The 19,173-nt window shown below is 45.3% G+C and overlaps 2 long non-coding RNA genes and 1 pseudogene across 3 annotated transcripts; all 3 read left to right on the forward strand.

The window, feature by feature from the left end:
- Nucleotides 1-3,799: 3,799 nt before the first annotated feature.
- On the forward strand, nucleotides 3,800-6,848 carry LOC136452645 (uncharacterized). Its single transcript, XR_010758869.1, has 5 exons — nucleotides 3,800-4,371; nucleotides 5,293-5,381; nucleotides 5,672-5,844; nucleotides 5,923-6,388; nucleotides 6,490-6,848. It is a non-coding gene; the product is annotated as an uncharacterized lncRNA (long non-coding RNA).
- A 5,285-nt stretch (nucleotides 6,849-12,133) lies between these two features.
- On the forward strand, nucleotides 12,134-13,987 carry LOC136454947 (uncharacterized; annotated as a pseudogene).
- A 1,609-nt stretch (nucleotides 13,988-15,596) lies between these two features.
- Nucleotides 15,597-18,669, forward strand: LOC136452646 (uncharacterized). Of its 2 annotated transcripts, XR_010758871.1 has the most exons (5): nucleotides 15,597-15,820; nucleotides 15,928-16,144; nucleotides 16,394-16,508; nucleotides 16,599-16,831; nucleotides 17,441-18,669. It is a non-coding gene; the product is annotated as an uncharacterized lncRNA (long non-coding RNA). The 2 variants fall into 2 exon arrangements; XR_010758870.1 differs by having other exon boundaries at nucleotides 15,598-15,820; nucleotides 16,599-18,669.
- The last annotated feature ends 504 nt before the right edge of the window (nucleotides 18,670-19,173 follow it).

Consider the following 19,173-nt stretch of genomic DNA (forward strand, 5'->3'; position numbering starts at 1 on the left):
ATTAGCCGTCCTCAAGGGACTACTACATTTTAGTCCATAGTCCCTATGTTTAGTGCCTGGTGTTTGGTTTAAGGGGACTAATTGGGATTAAAATTTAGTCTTTAGTTCCTTCTCCCATGGAAAAGAACACACCTTAAATGAGACTAAAAAGGCTTTAGTTCTCTCTAGCAACTCTGTAGTGACTAAATGGGACTAAACCATTTAGGAGAGACTAAATTTAGTAGCTGCAAACAAAACAGGACCTTATATAGACATATGTTTACGCTTTTTCTGTTGGCGTCTAAGGGCACGCCCAACGGAGGCAATAGGCGTGGTCGTCGCCGCCTCTTCGTTCTGGCGCAGGCAGGTGCCAGCAGTGCCGGCCGCCGCGTCCGTGGCCGCAGCTACCGGCAGGGTTGCGCGCGGCATCGGCGCGCCGTGGCCAGAGAAGAGTAAGCGCGGCCGCTGGGAGTGAAGAAGAGGCGAACGGGGAGAGGTGTTGGGCAGACAATTTATTTACCATAGACTGTTAATGCGACGGAGGGAGCGAGGAAGAGGCGAGCAGGTGACGGACGGAGCGAGGAAAATATCGTGGAGGAGGCGATGCGCCGGACCAGTCACAGGACACTAAAAGGAGGTCTTGATACGCACGAGCTCTCGGAACAGAGCATGTGGCAATACGCGAATGCGGGAGGGGCTGGGGTGGGCCAGCGCAATCAAACGCATAAGGCGCGATCCAGTTGGTCAAACGAACGTGAACAGTAACCAGGGGCGCCGAGAATGCGCCGATTGTAGGAGCTATATGGAGTTACATGTTAGCAAGAGAAAGTGCAGACCACTTAGGCATTTATGAGTTGAGGACAAAAGGTGTCCGTAAAGTCTTCCAACACAAGCAGCCATCCTCTATCCAGGCTGCAGCTTTTTGTCAGCCAAGAAAGCAAGGTGATCGAGTGGCTTCCTTGCCCATCGTGCTCCTCAAGTGCTGTCTTCTTCTTTTGTCAGACCAGGCTATTGTTTTTTCTGCAGGAGTATATGACAATCTGTGAGATCACTAAGATAAAAACGGACGGAAATGGACAGAAAAACTCCTCTTCTATTTCTGTTTCTATATTTTTAGCGGAAACGGAATCGGGTTCGAGAAAAAAACAGAATTAAAAACGTATGGGGATATACGAAAACAGACAAATATGGACAGAGAGCCGAAAAAATAAGTTAGAATAACATGATGAAATATTCTTGAGTATACATGAACAAAGTCACAAAATAATATAAACGTATGAAATTATCGGTCCAATATTCACTAGTATACCATGTGTTAACATATTAACATACATAATTTGTGATTAGTAGGTTTATGAACATATAAATTTCTAGACATATCTCACATAGATTGAAAACGGGATGAAAAACGGAATAAATACGGGTCAATTCTAGATAAAAACGGGATCTCGCGGAAATGGACGGAAAAACCCCTTTCCCGTTTCCGTATTACGGAAACGGGATCCCACAAATACAAAAACGGACGGAAGAAAGTAGAAAACGGAACGGGTCGGAACGGGATTTTTTATCGTCCGTTTTCAACCTTAGAGACCACTATTGAGTGTGACATGTTAGCTTGGTGAGGATGTGGAAGATGAGGCAGCACACCAGCGTGGTGCATTGGGGAAGCCCTAAAATGGACAATGGCAGCTGCCTCATCGGTTGGTTTTCTAACTTTGTTAGTCTGAAAATTGATTAAAGTGCCCCTAATTTGTAATCCAAATGAAAGAGTCGTGGCTTAAGGAAAACTAGACAAAATGTTTTAACATCCCAAACCAAAGTTAGGAATTATATTTTGAAATGGATTTTGTAAGAATTTCAATTTCTCATGGATAAGTTCACCACACTCTACCAATATAAACAGCGAAAGACTCGTTTGGGTGTCTGTAATTGAGTGACAATATTAGTGGAATAACATGGGTTATCAGAGAAGATTGAGATAAAGTTTACGATAGATAGTTGTACTGTTAAGAAAAAAAAACTCGCTGGAAAGACAATTATCTAGTGTTGCTACGTGAGATCTAACAATGATTATGTTCAGATCAAGTGATGCGGAGCAAACTTTTGAAAATGCTAGCTCGGTGCTATATATGATGTCATTCTGTGGGAGATCCGTTGAAGTTAGCCGTTTCAAAAAAAAAAATGTTCGAGAAGAGAGTTTGGTGCGTTGGAACAACTCTCCGATGCTCCATTGAAGAGTAGCACTGGAGCGTAAATCCAGCCGACCGAGTCAGTCAGTCGTCCACCAAAGCTCTCCCACCATAGCTTAGAGCATAGGGCTTGCACGGTGTCCTTTAGCCGAGGCAAATATTGGCTTCAGGTACCACCAGAGGTGAACATTGGAGCTTGGTCCATGTTTAGTGGCAGGAAGTTAGAATTTGGGGCTACTGTAGCACTTTCGTTTTTATTTGACAATTAGTATTTAATTATGGAGTAATTAGGCTCAAAACGTTCGTCTCGTAATTTCTCACCAAACTGTGCAATTAGTTTTTTTCGTCTACATTTAATGCTCCATGCACGGGCCACAAACATTCGATGTGATAGGTACTGTAGCACTCTTTGGAAATTTGGAGTGGAACTAAACCAGGCGTTGGTTCTGAGTCTGACAGCGGGCAGCGCGCGGGAGATCTGAAAAGTAGCATCGAAACTCTCCGGGGCCCTCACGGAAGCTTAGCACTCGAGGGGTTATCCAGAGAGGGTTTATGTTGTTGAATACATCAGCAACAAGTTTTCAAGAGCACCCTCAGTATGGTACGTCATTGAATATGAAACTCCATAAAGCTCCTAGCATCCGCGCGACGAGAGCGCTTCAGCTACTGTACATTTACTGTTTACAAATCGGACGCATCCACGTGCCTCGTGCGTGTGTCCGCCTCCTTTTCCTGTCTCCCAGTCCATTCAACGATCCACAGGCGCCTCTGGCCAAAAAAAAAAAAAAACTCACGCCTCGACGCCTCCGCTTTGTCCCTCTTCCCCTCCCTCAGCACCCGTCAAAAGAAAAACGCCTCACGCCTCGACGCCTCCGCTTCGTCCCCATCGGCCGCCGCGCTCCCGCATGCCGCCAGTGCCGGCCCTAAGGGGAGGGCAAGAGGTGCGACGGCCGAGGGCCCTCGCGGGATTGGGGCCCAAGCCCAAGTATATAATACTCCATACCCTTTAGCTATTGTCCATTAGGATTTAAGATTAATGAGAAGATGCAGCGGCCCATCAGCAAAAGGAGTCGTCGGCCTCTTTCTTTCCGGGAGGCAAGGAGCCGAGCCGCCGACACCCGCACACGCGCACATAGCGATCGCGAGTCGCGACTTCCGGACTTCTGGCGAGACAGGAGACTGCGAGAGACGCAGCACCGATCACTAATTCACCACGCAATCACCAGCGCAGATCACCGAGACACCGCCGCCCGAGTTTCAGTCTTCCAGAAGCCAGACGACGGCGTTTCTGACGGCGGCGGCGACCAGGCAGCTGAAGCAGGGCTCGACGAAGACGACGACATCTGATCTTCGTTATTGCCTTCTGCCCTTTTTATGATTTGTGAATCTTAGTTCTGAATAAATTCATATCCAAATTGTCTAGGCCCTAGGTTTTTTTTCTTGTTCAATTTTTGTCTAGTACTTTGCACTTATATAGTCATGTTTTTCTTGTAATTTAGGTCAGGTGTTAGAATTTTAAAATGTTACCTAAGAAACATTTATTGAGAGGAGCCGTCGCGACAAGTTCGCCAGAGGGCCCTCAAAATCATAGGACCGGCACTGCATGCCGCCAGCTGCCTCTCTGTTGCCTTCCTTCCACAGATCCGCTTCACCTCCTCCCGTTCCCCCGCCGGGTGCCTGGCGGCCTTCTCGGAAGGAGGAGGGATCGGCTGAGGGAGGCAGAGGTGATGGGAGGCGACGTGGCGGCCGGTGCCGGCTCTCGCGCCGCGTAGGCCGCGCCTGCTACGGAGGCCGTCGTCGTCCCGTCGCCGCTATTTCAAGACGCGGTCGCTCGCCTCGGCCTCGGCCTCGGCCTCGGCCCCGGTCCCAGGATCTCGTGGCGGCGTGGCCGGTCGCCTCCCACGCCTCGGTCTCAGCCTCGCCTGCTGTGACTCCGCCGCAGCCCGTCTCCCGGGCGCTCCCAGCTCCCGGAGTCTCGCCTCCATACGCGCACGGCACAGCCGTACACCGGTGGCCACGGCGTCGTGGTCTTATGTTCTTCGGTTGGGTGTGCGTGCCGGCCCAGCGAGCGGCGCGGCCCGCAGTCTTATACGCGCGCACGACGGATAGGCTCCAGTGCGCGTATACGCCGCCGACGCTGTAGACTACACCATGACGTGACCTGGGCTCATCCGCGATGATGAAACTGGAGGCGGGTACAGTGGTGAGTGTTTTTTCTCTCTCCTCTCTTGTGGTTGTTTGCTTTTGCTCATAGCTGAAGGCATGTACATGTACTACTGGGATTATGATTCTGGAACACTGATTTGATAATTGATCACAATTTGTACAAGTCAGCATTTGATACAAGGAAGTGAGCATTTTGATTTATGGTTGGCATGATTTAGATAACAATTACAGCAATTTCTTCTGGTTTTTAGTTTTTTTAGTTTCGTTACAATCATATATGCTTTACTATGCTGAATTGATCTATTATGAAATTCCGGCTCCTCTTTTCCAATGCGTTTCAATTCTGCTTTAGTAGCAATTGTTTAAACTAGATTCAAAGCTGCAAAACATTTTTGTTGCCATGGTGTATAGGAAGTAAATAGAATATGACACTTTTATCTAATGCATACTTCAGTTTTGGTTGTTATGGATTTAATCTTAAATGAGCAGTAAAGGTTTGCAGTGTGAACATCATACCTGAATTTCTCATGCTGTTAGTTACGACTTCACAATTTTCTCTATCTATTACATATGCACAGACCTTTCACGCTCATTGGTTCCTTTCAGGGCCATGCTATAAATTTTTCTACATTTTATTTGTATTTAATGCAAGGCATGATGTTTTCTTTTGTGATCTTTAGTATTCAAAACCATTAAATCTAGCTTGATTATAAGCTTTCTCAATGTGATGAGTCATGACTGATATAAAGTGTCATATATTATGCATGTGTTGGTCACCAGGTTTGCCATATGCTATGCTGAACCTGTATTTTCTTGGCCATTCATAATGATCAGCAACAGCTAGCAATGGCCTGCACCGTACCTGACATTTACATAAATTATTTTATATGATTTGTTATGTCAAACCTAAAAAATGTGTTTCTTTCTTTAACTGAGATAGTTTGTTTCTTATGCCAAGATCCTATCACAACTGCCACAGCCGCAGACCAGCCAATGCTCCCGCAGCTCGCTTCACTACATCACCTGTAACCGGGACTCCCAGATCTGGTCAGTACACCAATTGCATCTCTTTCTTTGAGCGACCAATCAATATGCTTCTTAGACCTTTTAAATGCTGGGGTTGGGACAACCTAATGTGGTTAGGTGAGCAGATTGCAGGTTATTTCATATAATTCTTCCGTTCATCGCCTTGAATCATGCCTAATCTAGCCATTTGCCTGATTTGGCCAATACAAATAGATTTGATACCGCTCATGCTGCTTCATGGTATGCACGGAACTGAACCATGTACAAAATTCATCATATCCATTTTTTTTCACCGGTCTTCGGACTTGCAGGGGGTGCAATCGAGCGGGGATTAGGTCCAATAAAATTGATGCCTTCTGTTTCACGTCACTCCTGCCTTGGCCTGCTTTGTGCTTCAGTCCATATATCATTGTTTCCAGTGTACCTGTCCTAAAATGATCTGGCAAATCCCTGTCTACATAAGAATGCAGTTCGCAGATTGAAGGTACGCCAATAGAGACCGGCTGTTTTGCTTGGGGTATATGTTTGTGGTGCTAATTCTTCTCTAACATTTTTTTTGAAGCGTACAAGTTAAGGAACGATCTTACAGCTGGGAGGTACACATTTTGCAAACTGATCAAACCGCAGTATATATATATATATATATATATATATTTTTAAAAAAACTCACAAGATCTTAAGTGAGTTAGATGAGTAGAAAGTGGGACAGAAACTGAAAGTGAATTTAACTGGGATATAATTTTCCTTCTGTAATTTCTGTTGTTATATGTTTTTTTTTTTGCCTACAATATGAACCCCCATATGAAATGCATACAATATGTGAAAATATGAACAGATACATTGATTTATTCATCTTTGCTGAAAAGTGTCATGTGAGGTTCTAACATGAATCCATTGTCCTGCACTCCTGCTACTCATCATAGGCTGAAATAACTAACTACTGACAAAGTTCTCTTAAGATATTTTTTTTGTTTAGGCAATAAATATACTCGGTACAGAATAAGCAGATAGTTAATCTCCTCCAATAGGTGATACATTCATTTATTCTTATTTGCTAAAATGTTTCATGTAACAGTTTTTAGCCCTATTGATATTGATAGTTGCTCTGCTCTTATCATGAACCCTACAGGTACCGAAATTATTGTCAAAGATCTTGAGCTGCTCATCTGAACTCTGTATGACCATGAATGTTTGGTTGTTTAAAAAATCTGCATGTTCTCAAGTGTACCTGAATTTGCCGATGGAAAAAAGAATGTTGCAGAGAGAACATTGGGACAACAACAAAGAAATGCAATAGTTTCTGCACTAGCTAACTAATTAATTCTAACATGAGGTTCCAATAAGCAGCATGAGCAGTTGTACTTTTGTATACGTGTTTGGATTGTTTGTGTGACAATAATATGATGCTACCTCATTTACAACTATTTTCACTTCCTCTAAGAGCCTGTACATTTGTGTGGCAATATCTGACTTATAACTAATGCAATTTTTTTTGTATCAATAACTAATGTAATTTTGAGTTAATATAAAACAGCACTTCACTCTGTTGTTCATATGTAAGTTAATAAAATACTATAGCCAACATTTTACTATGGCCCCGTTCGCTTGTCTTAAATTTGGCTTGTTCGGCTTGTTTTTTCAGCCGGAACAGTGTTTTTCTCTCACAACAATTCAGCCGGAACAGTGTTTTTCAGCCTGTTTCAGCCAAAGTTCAGACCAGCGAACGGTTGAACAAGTTTGGGCAATACCGCATAGGCCACCAGCTCACCCTATACAGGCGCGGCGAAGCGCGCCTACCTGCCTAGTTATTTCAAAGGTTGAACAAGTTTGGGCAATACCATGCTTCGAGAATTGCGATTTCTGTTCAGGCAAAAATAGAACCTATAGTTCGTATCCCACCGAGTTTAGTTGCTCTTAGCCAAACTAACGAGCCACTCATCGTACCATAGTGCAAAATGTTCAACCTACGCCACCGCAAGGTACATGGGTTTATATTATTATAGCCATACACCATAACTAAGCCGTGGGATGGCCTTTATTTGATGAGTGTGAAAAACCGTGAGATGACCTTTGACGAGTGTCAACGGTCTCATGGTTTCCTTTCTTACCCCAAAACTCTACATTTTTGGGAATGATTGGAGCAAAGGTTTCATAATCTTTTTTAGAATAGTTTCATAATCATTTTCATTATGGGGATAATAACCTGAGATTGAGTCACTTAAACAATGATTTTTTTTCCGGTTGTTTTGTGCCTCTGTAGTGCAGAAAGGGAAAAGAAGATAAGTGGATTTGACCATAACACGCGGGCTCCATGTGTAAGAATAGATATAAGTGTTGATTCTGAGTAATCTACTGCAGCACAGCACTCTTATATATTGAAATTGTTTTTGAAAGATCTCCTATAGCCGAATATTGGAAAGAAGGGATAGGAGACCTGGTAAATTGCTAAGAGTCTAAATCATCTTTTGAAGAGTCATTTGCATAAAAATTGTTTTCTACATTTTTTTCGTTCTTCAACAGTTTTTATATATCTTGTGTGTACTTTGAGAGTCATTCTAGTTTTCTGTTTTTGGCCAGTGAGAAATCTGGAGCAAAAGATGATATATTAGGATAATAACCAAATAAATAAGCTATTAGAGTTTTTTTTATCAAATTTTGTATTCCCAGCAATTAAGAAACATATATAAAGTCTCTTAGAGTTTAGAGTTGCGGTTAGTTTGATACACATAATGTAACGATAATAACCCTCAACCGTGAATAGGCCATCAGGCACTGTTTGCATATACGGTATACGGTATATACCTGCGTCACGCGTGTATTTGGCGTTGGCAAGGGCCCATCCCTTCGCATGTGTGATCGCGCCACATCCTCCTGCCACCTGCCTCTTCGCGTTAATTAAAATAAAACACCGCGGCGCTGCTGTGGAACTAAGGCCCTGTTTGTTTGCGCCGATACGTGCGTTCGCGACGGGAGAAGCCGGATACGCCCGCCAAACGGCTCGCGACAGCATCAATCGCAAACGCGGTGTCCGCGTTCGCTTTCCTTCCCACAACGGCGATTGAAATGGCGCCCGAAGGGCTGCGATTTGGAAATCGCGAGTGCTTTTCCTCTCCCTACCCCTCCCTCCCGACCCCTCCGTCCTGACCCATGCGCGCTCACGACGCTGGCTTCCCTCCCCGCCGCCGCCTGGCTCTTCCCACCCCGCCTCCCTCCTTCATCCCCTCCAGCCAGATCCGGCGCTGGCTCTCCTCCCCATTGTCGCCTCCCTCGTCCCCTCCGTCCGGGCCGGCAGCCTGCGCAGGGCTCCCTCCGGACCGATAGGCAGCGGTCCCTCCCCGCTCCCCTTCCCTCAATGGTAGGCAGCGCAGGGGGGCCCTCCAGACCGACCACCGCCTTCCACTGGCTAGATCCGCCAGCGGCCAGCCGGATCTACTCTCCACCGCCGGCTCCCCTTCCCTCCCCTCCCCCACCTGTAGCCCTAGGCGATCGGTCGGATCTACTCCCCACCTGCAGCCCATGCCGGCTGCAGCCCGAGGACGCTGGCTATAGCCCCAGGAGGAGGCCGGCAGCAGCCCTAGGAGGTCAGGCGGATCTACTCAGGACCTGCAGCCCTAGGACGACTGCAGCCCCAGGACACCGGCTGCACTCCCAGGTGGAGGCTGACTGCAGCCCCTGGACGCCGGCTGCAGCCCCTAGACGCTGGCTGCAACCCCTGGACGTCGGCTCACCACCGTCGGCTCCCCTCACCTCCACACCGTCGGCTCTCCTACAAAGGTGAGGACGTGACCATCGGCTTCCCACCTCAGATGTCATTTTTGTTAGCTCATAGCTCAATGCAGGCAGTAGTGTAGTTGGTAGAACTCCTCGATGCATGGTATTGCTGCTAGAAATTCAGATTTGTTGCACTTTATAGATGGAAAAAGTAGCCAAGCCTCAAGCAAAATGGGATCCTTTTGTCGCTGAAAGGACCTAGGATGCCGCCTAGAGGGGGTGTATAGGCGTTTCTGAAAATTAACACCTTTAAATGCGGAAACAATTAGAAAAAGGAAGTTTCCAAAATGGAAACTCCAAATTAAGAGTAATACCACCCCTCACAAGTTAGCCACAGAGTAAACAAGGTATAAAGAATATATCTAGAAGCTACAACCCTGCAATATAAAGTTAGAATAGAGAATAAATATTTTTTAGCACAGGTAGGAAATACCGGACGTGTCCGGTATACACGATTTCTACAGAGCAGCCCCAACTTGCTCCTTTCGATTTCTATCTTCAAGCCAAACTACAATACCTATTAGAGATGATAATATACACAGAGAACCTGCACAAGAGCTGGAGCAACACAAATATCAAATGAAATACGAATTGAGACACGATATTAACCGAAGTTCGGACTCGTTCGAGTCCTACTCTCCGTTGAGGGGGCTGTGGGCGACCTAGCGAAGGTCAGCCCTAGAGGGTACCACGAAGGTCACTCTAGCTGGAGTCTTTTCCAACTCCTTTTTCTCCTTCCACTAGTGGACTTCGAGGCGGCGGAATCGACCATTACAAACTTTCTAAGGCACACCACAATCTCTCGGGTGCTCTCTAGCGATGCCTAGTCATCTAGGACCGAAGAGTCCAAGAGTAACAAATGCAAATCATGAGATTGACAATATACACAAGTGCTCAAGTGGATGGATTGCTCTCTTTTTGAATTTCACTCAACCCACAATTTGATTTGGCAAATATGATCAATCAATCACTAAGAGGGGGTTGGGAGAGTTGGCAAGGCTAAAAAATGTGTGTGTATTAGCAGGATCAACAGCCTCCAAAGGTGGAGGCTTAGGGATATTTATAGCCCCCTTAGAAAAACTAGTCGTTTTATAGCAGTTGCCATGCATACCGGACACGTCCGGTATAACTTATACTACCCCAACGATAACTAAGTTACAGTGACAATGTGAGGCGTCGGAACTCCCGATGAATATCGAAACTCCCGACCCTCAGCATATTTGAAAACTAGGTAACTGAGTTGAAGTTTGTGAGGTGTCGGAACTCCGACGCATGCTGAAACTTCTGACCGTTGAAACTCCCGACTCACGTCAGAACTTTCGACCCTAAGGCATTTTGAAAACTAGCCGTTGGCCTCTGGTCGTCCATACCGGACACGTCCGGTATGACCAGGATAGTGAACCTCTGAGTCAGTTAAGCATGAAACGTCGGAACTCCTAACCTATGTCGGAACTCCCGACCATCGAAACTTCCGACCCACATCGGAACTTTCGATGAACCAACCCAAGAACAATAAGAATTTTATCATGGATGAGCACATACCGGACACGTCCGGTATCTCCGGTATTGCCAGACCAGCAAAAACAGATTAGCTCTTTTATCTCTCAAACACTCAAAACTCACATGGGTTGGCTTGAGCACTTATGAAACATTATCTATCAACATGATGCATCCCTCTTAATAGTATGATATTCCTATTAACTCAAATTTAAAAGTATAACGAATTTAAACATTTTGAGTTGATCTCTTTCAACCGAAGCCGTGTATTCCAATCTTCATCAACTGAGGGTGCCAACATGTTGATATTGATCTTTTCACTTGAGCATAGCCATCTTGAGCATGTGACTTGATTCCATTCATCAAATTTGAATAATCCTAAATGTATCAAGTCACTTCCATCAAACAATCCAATAGTGATTTGATCCTCCACATTGACATGACCATCATAGCTTGATTAGTACCTCAACTAAATGTAAGTACTTTCTTCTTCACCCTAGTTAGGTTCTTCGGCCGTCAAGCCGTCGCTTGCCCTTCACCCTTGCTTAGTACCTCAAAGCCTTTTCTTGCTATCTTCACCATCTCAAGCCATCAAGTCACATCTTGTGTTGAATCATCCATTTATTTGTATTGTTATCTTTTTCATTTCAATTTAGCAAGCTTCAAATATGAGACCATTTCATATGCAATCATTCATGTCTCATCAACTATTTTTTACCGGGCTTGCTTTCACATAGTATATGAAAATCCCACAATAACTAAGTCTTTGCATGAATTTCATTTGCATTGTTGTCTTATGCTTGAACTAGATTGTTTATACAACAACATATCATTTTGGCTTTCATTAAGTACCTGTGAGATAACCTATTACCTGTCCACAGTTTGTAAATGGGTTAGACCTTTAATCACGTTGTCATTCAATCATTCAAAACTCACTAAAGGGCTAGATGCACTTTCAGTCGCCAATGTTTATAATAAAATATGTGTAGAAGAAGTGCTTGCCCATAACAGGCCACACAATTGCTTGAATAGTGTGGGTTATGCTAATTTGGTGAAGAAGTTCTTTGAGCGAACAAAGAGGCCATATGACAAAGAGCAAATGAAGAACAGATGGGATGTACTAAAGAAGAAATATGCACAGTGGAAAACCTTGAGGCTCTGTTCGCTTGTCTTATAATTCATACTTTTCAGCTTATTTTTTTTTAGTCGGAACAGTGTTTTCTCTCACAACAAATTAGTCAGAACAGTGTTTCGGCTGGTTTTTTCAGCGAAGCGAACGGGGGCTGAACATGAGAGCCGCTGGGTTGGGAAGGAATCCTGTGACCGGATGCATTTCTGCCAGTGATAAATGGTGGGCAGAACAAAATACGGTGAGTAGTTGAGATGTCATCTTTTGTATTTTAGTACTCATCGGCATGTCATCCTCTAATTGTTATCATTTAATGTTTTAGGCTATGCCAAAATATATAAGTTTTAAATATGCAGTTCTTGAGCACGAGGATGTGATGCAGATAATGTTTGATGCTATTAGTGTGACTAATGAGACATCCTATGTTCCTAGAAGTGGTCATGATGATGGAGAGGGTGAGGAGCATGAGGGCGGTCATGGTGATGGTGATAGTGAGAGAGTCGAAGGGAGAGGTTCACCACATGTCACACCAAATGCTAACAAAAGGCTAGCTCAAGGTTCCCCCTCAGGAAAGAAAAAGAAGACATATAGAGATCAACTTATGAAGAGGTTGGTCGACACATATGAGAAGAAGGCCCAAAGTAGCAAAAATTCAGTAACTTCTCATGCGATTGATCATGTTAGAGATGTGATTGGGGCTATATTGGAGCAAGTCATTAACGATGGTGCTGAAGAAGGGAGTGATGAACACTACTATGCCACCCAACTTCTTAAGAAAAAGGAAAATCGTGATGTGTTCATTACTTTGAAGACACCGAATGGGAGGCTTAATTGGTTGAGGCGGGCATGGGAGGACTGGAAAAATTAGTGTTGTTATGTAGTAAAATTAACCGTTCACTTCCAGACATTATTTGATGTTTTATGGAATGGTCACATTATTTGACGATTTATGTTATGATTTTGCTTGTGCGAATAATTTTTCATGTATATGCTCCCTCTATTCCTTTGCTCATGCTTCATAATGTGTACCTATTTTAGGTGCTGAAATCAAGATGAGCATCTCGAGTGATGAGGATGCAATTCAGGATGAATCGGGTACTGATGATGATTTCATGGTTGCATATATTGCATTGGAATTGATGGGCTCAACTAGCAGTATTGTAAAAAACAAGGAGGTGGTTCTGGATGTACCAGTCATGACATGGATACAATGGGTTGAAATCCAACTAAATGATAGAGTCTAGTGCTACAACATGTTTAGAATGACAAGGTCAGTGTTCCATCACCTCCATCGGACTTTGGTTCAGAATTATGGTTGAGATCAACTAGAGATATTTGTACCAAGGAAACGTTAGGCATGTTTCTGTGGACATGTGGTGCACCTCAATCGTTTAGACAAGTCGCAAATAGGTTTGGTCATTCATTAGAAACTATCAGTAGAATGTTTAGTGAGGTACTTGACTCAATTTGTAGACTGTCTATTGACATCATAAGACCTAAGGATCCACACTTTGGTATAGTTCATCCAAAACTGCAGCAAGCTAGGTTCTAGCCTCATTTCAACGATTGCATAGACACCATTGATGGCACACACATACTTGTAACTGTACCAAAAAGTGAATAGGCAAAATACATTGGACGACATGGTTATGCTTCACAAAATGTCATAGCGGTTTGTGACTTCGATATGCGATTCACATTTGTTGTCACGGGTTGGGCTGGATCTGCTAATGACACTCGGGTATTTTTGGATACTTTAGTCACCTACAAGAATAAATTTCCACATCCACCTGAAGGCAAGTATTACCTTGTTGATTCTGGGTATCCTAATAGAAAAGGATATCTAGCACCTTACAAGGGACAAAGGTATCATGTGCCCGAATGGCAACATGGTCATCATGCAGTGGGATCGAAGGAGGTGTTCAACTACGCTCATGCATCCCTCCGAAATGTGATTGAGCGATCATTTGGAGTTCTCAAGATAAAGTGGCGCACTCTCTTGCAGTTACCTAGCTATCCAATTGAGAAGCAATCAAAGATTATCGTTGCTTGCATGGCTCTTCATAATTTCATTAGAGACAATGCCATATATGATGAACATTTTGAAACCTATGTGGAAGACAGTAGTGGTGTTGGGTCCCAAGTTTCTTTAGCTGATGGTAGTGGTTCATCGGATGATATGAATATGGGTGCTTTCTGTGATGCTATTGCTAATGCGTTGGTTGGGTGATTCATTGTTAGAAACTTGAGTATTTTATAGCAATTACATTACCCAAATGGATGTTATTTTCCATTATTATTGTACATTGCAACTTAATGGAACCATATTGCTATCTCAAACTTAAAAAATATTCCCACAATTACATTTAGATCATTGTGACGAACCAAAAGAGGTATCATCAGCCTCAGGGATACATAAGTCAATTTACATCTAGGATAGATAATCTACCAGAAATAACCAGGATAGTCAAACACCCAGCTTATTCAGACAACAGGTTCTCGTGACTGATCAGATAAGCCTCCTAAGCTTCCGCCTAAAAAAGGGTTATTTGGATTGGTGCCATTATAATTTTTGAACTTCTGAAATACGCCACTACAATTCATCTATTTGGAACCATGTCATTATAATTCTTCCATTGTCTGAAATATGCCACTTTGTACACTTTTGATACTGTTGGATGCACCTGCAGACCTATCAATTTTCATATTATCTAAAATGCCCCTGCCCCTCCCTTTCCCCACATCACTTACGCGTGAGCTCCACTGTCTTGTTCCTCCTCTCTTTCCCTCGCTGGCTCTGGTCCGCATGCAGCCAGCCTCGGGTGGGCTCTGTGCCCGCGCTGCAGCCCACTGTCGCCGCAGTTGACACCCATGCCCGTGGTGGATTAAAGTCCCCCTCGGCCTCGTGCTCGCGCCAGCATCGCGCGACCCCACGATTCCCGCTGCCGATGTCGCGCACCACCGTGCTGCCGTACAAGCCTGCAGCTGCTCGTGCCTCGCCGTCGATGTCGCCGCTCCGGCTCGCAAGCCTGGCCGCCCACTGCAGCTGCATGCGCTCGCAAGTTCGACCTCCCGCACCACTGTCCAACGCCATGGCCGTAGCTCGCAGCTCGCCCCTCGCCTCGTTGCAGCCACTCGTGCTCGCGAGTCTGGCCTCTCGCACTACGGTCCAACGCCATGGCCGCAGCTCATCTCCTGCCTCGCTAGACACTTGCGCTCACGCTTGCGAACCCGGCCTCCCGCATCGATGGCCCGACGCCATGGCCGCAACTCGCCGCTCGCCTCCCGCCTCGCTGCAGGTCGGCCGCACACTGCTTCGAGGAGCTCCCCCGCACGCCATGGGTGACCACATGGTGGAAGGCGCCCTAATCCTCACACGCGGCACGGACAACGTTGGCCGTGGTGGGGAACGAGAGGTCGACGACCGACACTGAGAGCGCAGCGGCGACGGGGGGAGGGCAATAGGGAAGGAGGTGCTTAGGCGGTTGGATGTACGGCACCAGGATATGGGACACGCCAGTCACAACGAGGGCTTGGACGCGCACTGGCGCGACGGTTTCCATTGGAGCGGCATCTTGCTGCGGGCTTGGGGAAGAAAGGAAGGAAGAAGATGACGGGTGGGACCACACGTTAGTCACATGGAGATTGAGAAAGGTAGAGGGTATTTTGGGCAATACTAGAATACAATTAACTGCCCGTGGACCCAACGTCCTGAAAAGTGTTCAAAATGAAAAGATTATAATGGCATGGTCTGAATAGACGAATTATAACGGTGTAACTCAAAAGTTTTAAAATTGTAATGGCTGTGATCCAGATAACCCTTAAAACAAAGCCTTGCCTCTCCTGCGCCATCTCGGCGCTCCGCTTCCTTGCCTCTCTCTCCCCTGGCCGTGGCGTGAGCAGATGAACTTAGCCCTGCTGGTGGCTTCCTCCCCCCTCACCCCCTGCCACGCCGTCCGCGGATGCGGCCCCACCGGTGCCTGCTCGGGCGCATCAGGACGGAGAGGCGGCAACGTCGACGCCGTTTGGAGGCGCGGGCAGGTCCGGGGGTCAACGTCCTCGAGTAAGTCGCCACTTTCGTGTCCCCTCCTCAATCTCAATCTGGTGTCTGATCTCAGCCTCCCTTCCGAGTTGCCCGATCTCAACCTGCCTTTTCTCGAACTCGATTAGTTTTTCTACTAGGGTTTCAGCAGATCGTCACATTCAACTGGTGCGACCGGGCTCTGTGTTCGCGCGATCACCGGCGCTCAACATACCCACTAGGTCTTGCTGCAGTTCTTCTCCACAGCTAAAGAGGAAGAGGTCCTGCTGCTGTTCCTCCGTGCCCAATGACCAGGCCGGCCAGCCATGCCCTTCTGCTGAACAGATAGGCACATGAGACTTTAAGGTTAGTGTGCCTTTGAATGTGTAGATCGGAATATAAGGAATTTTACTAGGTTATGGTTCTTCTCTTTCTACCTTCTTCAGGTTACAGCAACGGTAGCATGTGAATTGTATGTTCCTGTTATAATATATTCATATCCCTTTAAAATCAATTGGATTGTAAGTGCTTTATCAAGATGCTGAAAAGAACAACTCTTCTGATGCGCTGATAAAACACCTAGCAACAGGCAGATCTCATGGTTCCCTTTTGCAGATTGGGATAGAGAGATGACTAAAATATATAATGTCAAGTTGTTCTACAGCTCACATCTGAATGCAAATCAACCCCTCTAAGGTTTGGTCCCTTCATATATACACTAATTATAAAGGTATGCCATTGTTTCTAGCGTTGTCAGATTTCCGTTAGGAGCTTATGTTCAGTTTCTAATTGCATACATGCATTTTATTTCTTTATGCAGCCATCAAATCTCAAAACAATACATTTTCTCAGGTCATGTTCTCCTCCTGCTTACAGCTGCTAGCGTAATTAGAATTTTACTTTATCTTTATGGACCTCTTAGCCAAATGCACTGTAGGTGCTCCTCAATTTTTTGTTTACTCAGTTTGCTTAAATTTAAAATGGACTTTGCTGCCTCACATTTAATATTTCTTTATTTTGTCTTCAAATTTCTTATAGCCAAATGCATTCCAGGTATGATTCTCGCTTAGGGTGCGAGAGGTCCCGAGTTCATTTCTCGGAATGCCCCATGTTTTTCAGTGACAAAAGGGTACCACAGAAGCTAAAAGGCAAGTTTTATAGGACGACGATTAGACCTGCTATGTTGTATGGTGCAGAATGTTGGCCTACGAAAAGACGACATATTCAACAGCTAAGTGTCGCGGAAATGCGTATGTTGCGTTGGATTTACGGTCATACAAGAAGGGATCGAGTTCGGAACGATGATATACGTGAGAGATTAGGGGTCGCGCCAATTGAAGAAAAACTTGTCCAACACCGGTTGAGATGGTTTGGACATGTGCAACGGAGACCTCCAGATGCACCGGTGCGTAGTGGAATCCTAAGTCAGGATAGTAACGTGAAGAGAGGCAGAGGAAGACCGAAGTTGACTTGGGTAGAGGCAATAAAAGAAGACTTGAAAGGATGGAATATACCTAAAGACTTAGCCTTAGATAGGAGTGCTTGGAAGACAGCTATTCACGTGCCTGAACCTTGATTGCTTCTGTTGGGTTTCAATTCTAGCCTACCCCAACTTGTTTGGGACTTAAAGGCTTTGTTGTTGTTGTTGTTGTTGCATTTCAGGCAGTCAAGTTCACGTGTCCTCTCATTGTGATGACTGAAAATTTGGCATCTGGATTCTGTAATGGCTATATGGTTCATTCGGTTTCTCCTACAATATAAAGAATAGAAAGATATGATTCAAGTTTCTTTGCTATATGACTGAAAATTTGGCTATTAGACTGAAATTTGGCATCTGGATTCTGGAATGGCTATATGACTGAAAATTTGGCATCTGGATTTTGTTCGTTTGGGCTGGTTTGGCTTATAAGCCATGGCTGGAAGTACTGTTGACTGGTTTGGTGTGAGAGAAAAATACTGTTCGTTGGCTGATAAGCCATGACTTATAAGCCAAATACGATCAAGCGAACAGGCAGAATAAACCTACTAGGTTGCCCATTTCCTCCACAGGAGAGGAGTTACGTTCTCATTAGTTTTTTTCCTGTTGGGTACACTCTCCTTGCCTACTGAGCCATTTTGTAGTCATAGGAAGGATATATTTTACCGTTTTCAGTATACCAATGGAGATCCTTAGTTTGTGTTTAAATGTCTATCAATTTTGTTGATTTGCATGTTCGAATTTCGATGGTTGCTATTGTTACATAGTCTCACAACAGATCAAAGACCATCTCTATTTCTACAATATTTTTTGTACGGACTCATACTCTACTTGGTTATACAGGACTACAGGAGCACGTCATCCCGGAAGAGGAGAGTTTATTTTTTCATGGCCCTTGCAAACATTGGAATATAACCTCTTCACTGTTTTTCAGCATTGGAATGTTTAATGCCTGAAACCACATTATCATGGTTCTGAACCCCAGTTTTGTGTTAACTAAAAGCTAAAGCAATTTCCAATGTTCAAATCGTGCTAATTTCCAATATTCAAATCGAGCTGAACTCTATGCATGTGTTTGGTTGTGGGATCACCAGGGTGATTTTTGGGATGGGGCGAACCCAGTTCTATGTTTGGTTTAGGAGGTTGAGTTGAACTCAGATTTGTGTTTGGTTGTACAGGTTTTGTGTAGTGGGATGAGTCACTTACTGGTGGGGCCCACGTGGCAGCCTCTCAATTCCTTCTACCTCTATCTCGTGCTGCTCCTGCTCGCGCTCTCGTTGAGGCCGCACGCCGCTCCCCTCTTTGAGGCCACCGCCGCTGCAGCTTGGCGTAGCGGCGAGCGTCGGCCCAGCCACGAGAGCTAGCCTTGTTGTAGCTCCAAGGCCGCATGCGGCGCTGCTCGACCTAGCCGCGGGTGCCGGCACCGCCACAGTTCCTCGGCTCGGCCACGGGCGCCGCCCTCGCCGCAGCTACTTGGCTCGGCCGTGGGCGCTGTCCCCGTCGTTGCTCGTTGGTCGCTCTGGCCACTGCTGCTCGATCCGTCGTAGCACCACGACCGCACGCGAGACGCTCCGCACGCAGCTAGGTCGAACCCTGTCCGCTTGTTTTGGTGGAATCGGAAGAACCTAGATCTCACTGGAATATTTCATCAATGGGCTGAACCCAACCCACACCTCTCTAAACCAAACACTCTAAAAAATGAGTCCAACCCAAACCCAGTTGAACCCTCCAACCAAACACATGCTATATGTTCTAACAAGTGAACTCCTATCATCTTTTTTTTTTGTCACATTAATCATGCCTGCATAACACAGTTATCTATGAACTGAGTCAATGAGGTGTACTTTGTTCTTCTATTCTGGCCACGTTCGCTTCGTTGAAAAAAACAAACCGAAACACTGTTCTGGCTGATTTGTTG

The sequence above is a fragment of the Miscanthus floridulus genome, chromosome 5 (genome assembly GCF_019320115.1).
Source record: "Miscanthus floridulus cultivar M001 chromosome 5, ASM1932011v1, whole genome shotgun sequence".
In the NCBI taxonomy this organism is placed as follows: domain Eukaryota; kingdom Viridiplantae; phylum Streptophyta; class Magnoliopsida; order Poales; family Poaceae; genus Miscanthus; species Miscanthus floridulus.